Source organism: Lithobates pipiens, unplaced genomic scaffold (assembly GCF_037356315.1).
Source record: "Lithobates pipiens isolate NorthernLeopardFrog02 unplaced genomic scaffold, aLitPip1_a1.2 Scaffold_11, whole genome shotgun sequence".
Taxonomy (NCBI): Eukaryota; Metazoa; Chordata; class Amphibia; order Anura; family Ranidae; genus Lithobates; species Lithobates pipiens.
The window spans coordinates 16,044,037-16,050,036 of NW_027507696.1; positions in this window are offsets into that span (position 1 = coordinate 16,044,037).

Genomic DNA, 6,000 nt, shown 5'->3' on the forward strand with positions numbered 1-6,000 from the left:
CCTCCCCAGGCAAACGGCCTGGGAGGCAAGACCTCCGTACTCACAACCTCACTCTCCAGGCAGAGCTTGGGAGGAAAACACCGGAACTCTGTACACATACATCCTCCCCAGGAAGAGCCAGGAAGGCAAGGACCCTTCTAGAAGCTCACTCCAAATATTTATCTATTTCTCCACATCACTGGAATATACCTCTCAGTGACTGGCCAAGGCATAATAAATATTAATAAACCAACACATTGTCTTTTCTCACTGTTAACTACTGAAGAGCATGCAACAGCAGCAGGCAGAAGCAATCAATTTTCTTGACTTAGGAGAAAAGATAATGTACTCAGGTCACATAAACAAAGTTCAATCTGGTTACAGCCTTGCTGCAAGCACTACATTTAGTTAGGGACACTTCGAGCATGGTTCTTACAGTTAGTTGGCTTAAAGGAAATGAAATATCTATCAAAACTGTGACTCATCCATCTGATGAGACTGTAACATTTATGACCCATAATTTAAAATCCCATGACCCACCAATAACACAATGGTTTTTGAGGAAAAAAAGTTTAAGGGGGCTTATTTTCAAATTTAGCACTGTAACTTATGTTTATTAGTTTTACCTGTTTAATGAACCTTTTACAGACCAAAAGGAAGGAGTTTTAGAAAATGTGTGGCAAAAGTCATGTGGGTTGATCACATGAGAATTTACTGGACATAGATGTTCATGTTCATGTTCATGTACGATGATAATTCCACTTTGTAGACTGGGTATGGGTGATTATATGTGCATACCTTTATACTGGTTTAGTAGGTTGTAAACTGATATATAGTAAGGTTCATAAACAAAGGTGAAATATTTACTGCACTGTATACATGTGAAGCGTGCACAAACAGGATTATGTGAGGCAGATATGGAATTTGCACTTACAATTGAAAACAGGCTAATTTAATTGAACAAAAAAATGACTTATAATTAGAGATTAAAGAATTTGAGATTCGTACGAAACGAATCACACATGTCTAGAACACACCACTGTGAAACATGATGGTGGCAGCATCATGTTGTGGGGATGCTTTTCTTCAGCAGGGACAGGGAAGCTGGTCAGAGGTGATATGAAGATAGATGGAGCCAAATACAGGCCGATCTTAGAAAAAAAATCTGTCATGCCGTGTACACACGAGCGGAATGTGCGACAGAAAAATTCCAGTGGAATCCTTTCATTGCATATTCCGATCGTGTGTGTGCCTCATCAGACTTTCTTTTACGAAAATTCTGAAAGACCTAGAAATAGTGTTTGCAAACACTGTTCATAAACATAATTCAGAAACATAATGTAACATTATTGCGACTTCATGTTTACTTGGTTTCATTCATATAAATATTAAAAGGGTTCCATTTGGCATGCATATGATGTCAGTTAAAGCAACCTTAACTTTTTTTAAACAAAACATCGTTTTTGTAAACTATGATTTTTTTCAAATGTTTAAACTATTAATCTTATTATTTTTTTTAAATTTTTATATGTATTGTTTTTATATGTTTGTGTTGACTTTTGTAAAAATAAAAACTAAAATGGCTCTTATTTCATATGTAAATAACATTGCATTTCTTTGTAGCAGAATTGTAATTTTAGTGACATTTTAAAGGGCCAAATTATGGATAATATATATATATATATATATATATATATATATATATATATATATATATATATATATATATTGTGAGGGGGTTCGCTCGGTAGCGGGTGTGTGTGACCCCCTGGATGGGTTCACAACACAAAGTCAGGCACAGCAGACAGCGGTGTAGGTGCAAAAAAACAAAAGATCCGGTTTATTTAGGCTACATGCAGTGATACATATAACAGCCAAACAAAATAAAACAAGAAAATAAATCCTGGTCAGCTTGACCTCTAACTACACACGTAGACTCCCTGTCTAACAACTGGGTGCAGCCTTGTGCTGCCCCAGTCCCTGTCCCTATTGTAGGGGTTTGCCACACAGGCATTAACTCACCGCACAGAACAGATCTCAGACTCCCCAGTCTATACACACAAAACTGGTTCCAGGATGGAGCATCTCCCTATGCATGCTGGGGTTTTTTGTAGAGGTCTTAATGAGCCCACTTACTACAGCTGGGCTCATTAACTCTTCCCCTCTAATTGTAAAAGTCTGCATAAAGCCTGAATCTAGGACACACATATTTCCCATCCTGAATACAACCAGGTGATTTTACCTGCGTGCTGCCACATACCCCCCCCTCTTGTTTCAACCTTGGGGTTGTAACACAAGCAGCCAGACACGCATGTATCCGAGACAAAGCATCCACATTCCCCATTTTAACACCAGGGCGATGCTTAACTGTAAAGTTAAATTCCTGTAGGGCCAGGAACCACCTATTTACCCTTCTATTGGTCTCCTTGTTTTGAGCCATCCACCTTAAAGGAGCGTGATCAGTCACCAGGTCAAAGTGTCTACCTAGCAGATAGTACCGAAGGGAATCTAGAGCCCACTTCACTGCTAAACATTCCTTCTCAATCGTGGAGTAATTTACCTCATGGGACTTTAACTTCCTGCTGAGGTAAATGACTGGGTGCTCTTCCCCGTTCCAGACCTGGGATAACACTGCTCCTAACCCAACGTCTGATGCATCAGTTTGTACCACAAAGTCCTTAGAGAAGTCTGGAGAGTACAACACTGGCTGGCTACATAAGGCTGTTTTTAAGGACTGAAATGCTTCTTCAGCCTCTGGGGACCATTTAACCATAACCGACTCTTTCCCTTTTGTCAGGTTGGTGAGGGGCACAGCCTGAGAAGCAAAATGGGGAATGAATCGTCGATAATAGCCAGCGATTCCCAGAAAGGCTCGTACCTGTTTCTTGCTGTTGGGACGTGGCCAACTCTGTATGGCCTCGACTTTATTGACTTGGGGTTTTATCACCCCCCTCCCAATAGTGTACCCAAGATATTTGGCCTCCTCCTGTCCAATGGTACACTTCTTTGGATTGGCCGTAAACCCAGCTTCCCGGATAGAGTCTAGGACTGCTTGTACTTTTGGCAAATGTGAGACCCAGTCTGTGCTATGGATAATCACATCATCCAGGTAAGCTGCAGCATATTTATGATGGGGCCTCAGAATCTTATCCATTTTCCGCTGGAATGTTGCCGGTGCATTCTGTAACCCAAACGGCATTCTCTTATATTGGAATGCCCCATCTGGGGTTACAAACGCAGTTTTCTCCTTGGCCGACTCGGCCAGGGGAATTTGCCAATACCCTTTGGTGAGATCAAGAGTTGTCATATATCGGGCTGTTCCCAGCCGGTCAACCATCTCATCTATACGTGGCATGGGGTAGGTGTCAAATTTTATAACTTTATTTAATTGTCTAAAATCGTTACAAAACCGCCAGCTCCCATCAGGTTTGGGCACTAGTACAATAGGACTGGACCAGTCACTCTGGGACTCCTCTATCACACCCAATTCCAGCATCCTTTGAACCTCCCCACGTATTGCCTCCCGTCGGGCCTCTGGTATTCTATAAGGTTTTAGTTTTACCCTTTCTCCTGGCGGGGTGATAATGTCATGCTCTACGCCAGATGTTTGTCCCGGAAGCTCAGAGAAAATCTCTTTGTTACGAAGTACAAACTCTTTAACCTCCTGTTGTTGGGGTTTCGATAAGGTGTCTGCTATTCCAACCTCAGGAACTAAGCAATCAGGCTGTACTTGTGACAAAGTCTCTGCGACTAGGGATTCCCTATCCCTCCAGGCTTTCAGCAGATTGACGTGATAGATCTGCTCCGGCTTTCGCCTTCCTGGCTGTCTAACCCTGTAGTTCACCTCACTAATTTTTTCAATTACTTCATATGGACCTTTCCATTTGGCCAGAAATTTGCTTTCAACCGTAGGGACTAGCACCAAGACCCTATCCCCCGGAGAAAAAGTACGTGTCTTGGCCCCACGGTTGTACACTCTCTGCTGTGCTAACTGCGCTTGGGTTAAATGTTCCTTTACAATTGGCATTACCTGTGCAATTCTATCTTGCATCAGGGCGACATGCTCAATCACGCTCCTGTGAGGAGAACTCTCATTTTCCCAAGTTTCCTTGGCGATATCCAGCAGCCCTCTTGGGTGTCTCCCATAGAGCAACTCGAAGGGTGAGAAACCCGTAGAGGATTGGGGTACCTCCCTAATGGCAAACATCAGATTAGACAGGTATTAGACAATCCCAATTCTTTCCATCTCTATCCACCACCTTCTTTAACATTTGTTTTAGGGTTTTGTTGAATCTTTCAACCAACCCATCTGTTTGGGGGTGATACAAAGATGTACGCAATTGCTTCACTTTGTACAACTTGCATAATTCTTTCATAACCCGGGACATAAAGGGTGTACCTTGGTCCGTAAGCAGTTCCTTACAAATACCCACGCGGCTAAAAACAAGGGATAGCTCTTTGGCTATGGTTTTGGCCAAGGTATTTCGGAGAGGAATTGCTTCCGGATAACGGGTGGCATAGTCCAATATAACCAAAATGTACTGATGCCCCCTAGCGGACTTCATTATCGGACCTACCAAATCCATTGCGATCCTCTCAAAGGGGACCTCAATGATAGGAAGAGGTACCAGTGGGTTACGGAAATGTGGCATAGGTGCCGACTTCTGACACACAGGGCAGGAGGAACAATACTTTTCTATTTCCTTCATGACCCCAGGCCAATAGAATCTCTGCAATACCCTCTCTCTGGTTTTCTCTGTCCCCAGATGACCTCCCAGAATGTGTCCATGAGCCAATTCTAACACCAACTTCCTGTAAGGTTTGGGCACTACAAGTTGCTCAATGGTTTCTTCTGCCCTTTGAGCCACTCGATATAGCAGGTCCCTTTCCATAGTGAAGTAAGGATAAGGGCAAGTCTTATCTGGGTTCACTAACTCGCCATCTATTTTCACCACATTTTCCCGTGCCTTTATTAGGGTGGGGTCTTTTAACTGTTCTGTGGCAAAATTTTCCCTGTGAACCTCAAGATCCGAAAACTCCACAGACGGCATGTTTTCATCTGAGGATGTTGGCTCCTCCCCAGTTTCTCGAGTTTCCCCCGCCAATACCGACAAGGGAAATTCAGGAGAGTCCTCACCACTCCCAGAGGAATTCTGGTCATCTTCCTGGTTTATAGGGGCACCAATGGGGGCCTCAGGACAATCCCAGAGTTCCCAGAATTTTGGAAAATCCCTTCCCACAATAGCATCATGTGGTAACTGAGACACTAACCCCACCTGATGAGAGAGGTTACCTTTGGGGGTCTCAAAAAACACTGAAGTTACAGGATACTCTCGGGTGTCCCCATGCACACAAATAACAGCCACCCTGTTCTTCCCAGAGACCTCTGTAGTAACTAATTCAGCTTTTATCAATGTTACCAGGCTACCTGAATCTAGCAACACATCAACATGTCTACCATTAATACACATTTTACATAAATGTTTCTCAGGTCCCCGAATGGCAGTGCATGCAACTGTCGCAAACAGCGACTGACGTCTCTCCCTTATAAAGTCACATTGCATAGGCTCATCCACAACTGGGCAATTGGCTGCAATATGTCCCTCTTGCCGGCAGCGGTAGCAAATAATTTTTTTCACTGCCTCTTGCAGCATGGGCTTCCTGGGCTGCTCCCGCCAGACCTTAGGTAGAACTCCCACCCTCTCACTCTCTCCACCCTCACCCCTTGGAGTCATCTTACCCGCCACTGGGGATGATCTGGTCTTAGGGGGAAAAGTCCGTGAGTCCCTGGAAGAGGTGGTCAAGTTCTCTGTAGCAAAGTACCTCTCAACCAGATCCACAAGTTTATCTGCATTTTCTGGGTCTCCATGGCTTACCCATTTTTGGATGGCAGTAGGAAGAGCTCTCAGGAAACGATCCATAACCACACGTTCCACAATGTTTGGTGCGGTCAAAATCTCTGGCTGCAGCCACTTCCTGCTCAGGTGAATGAGATCATACATTTGAGACCTGGGAGGTTTT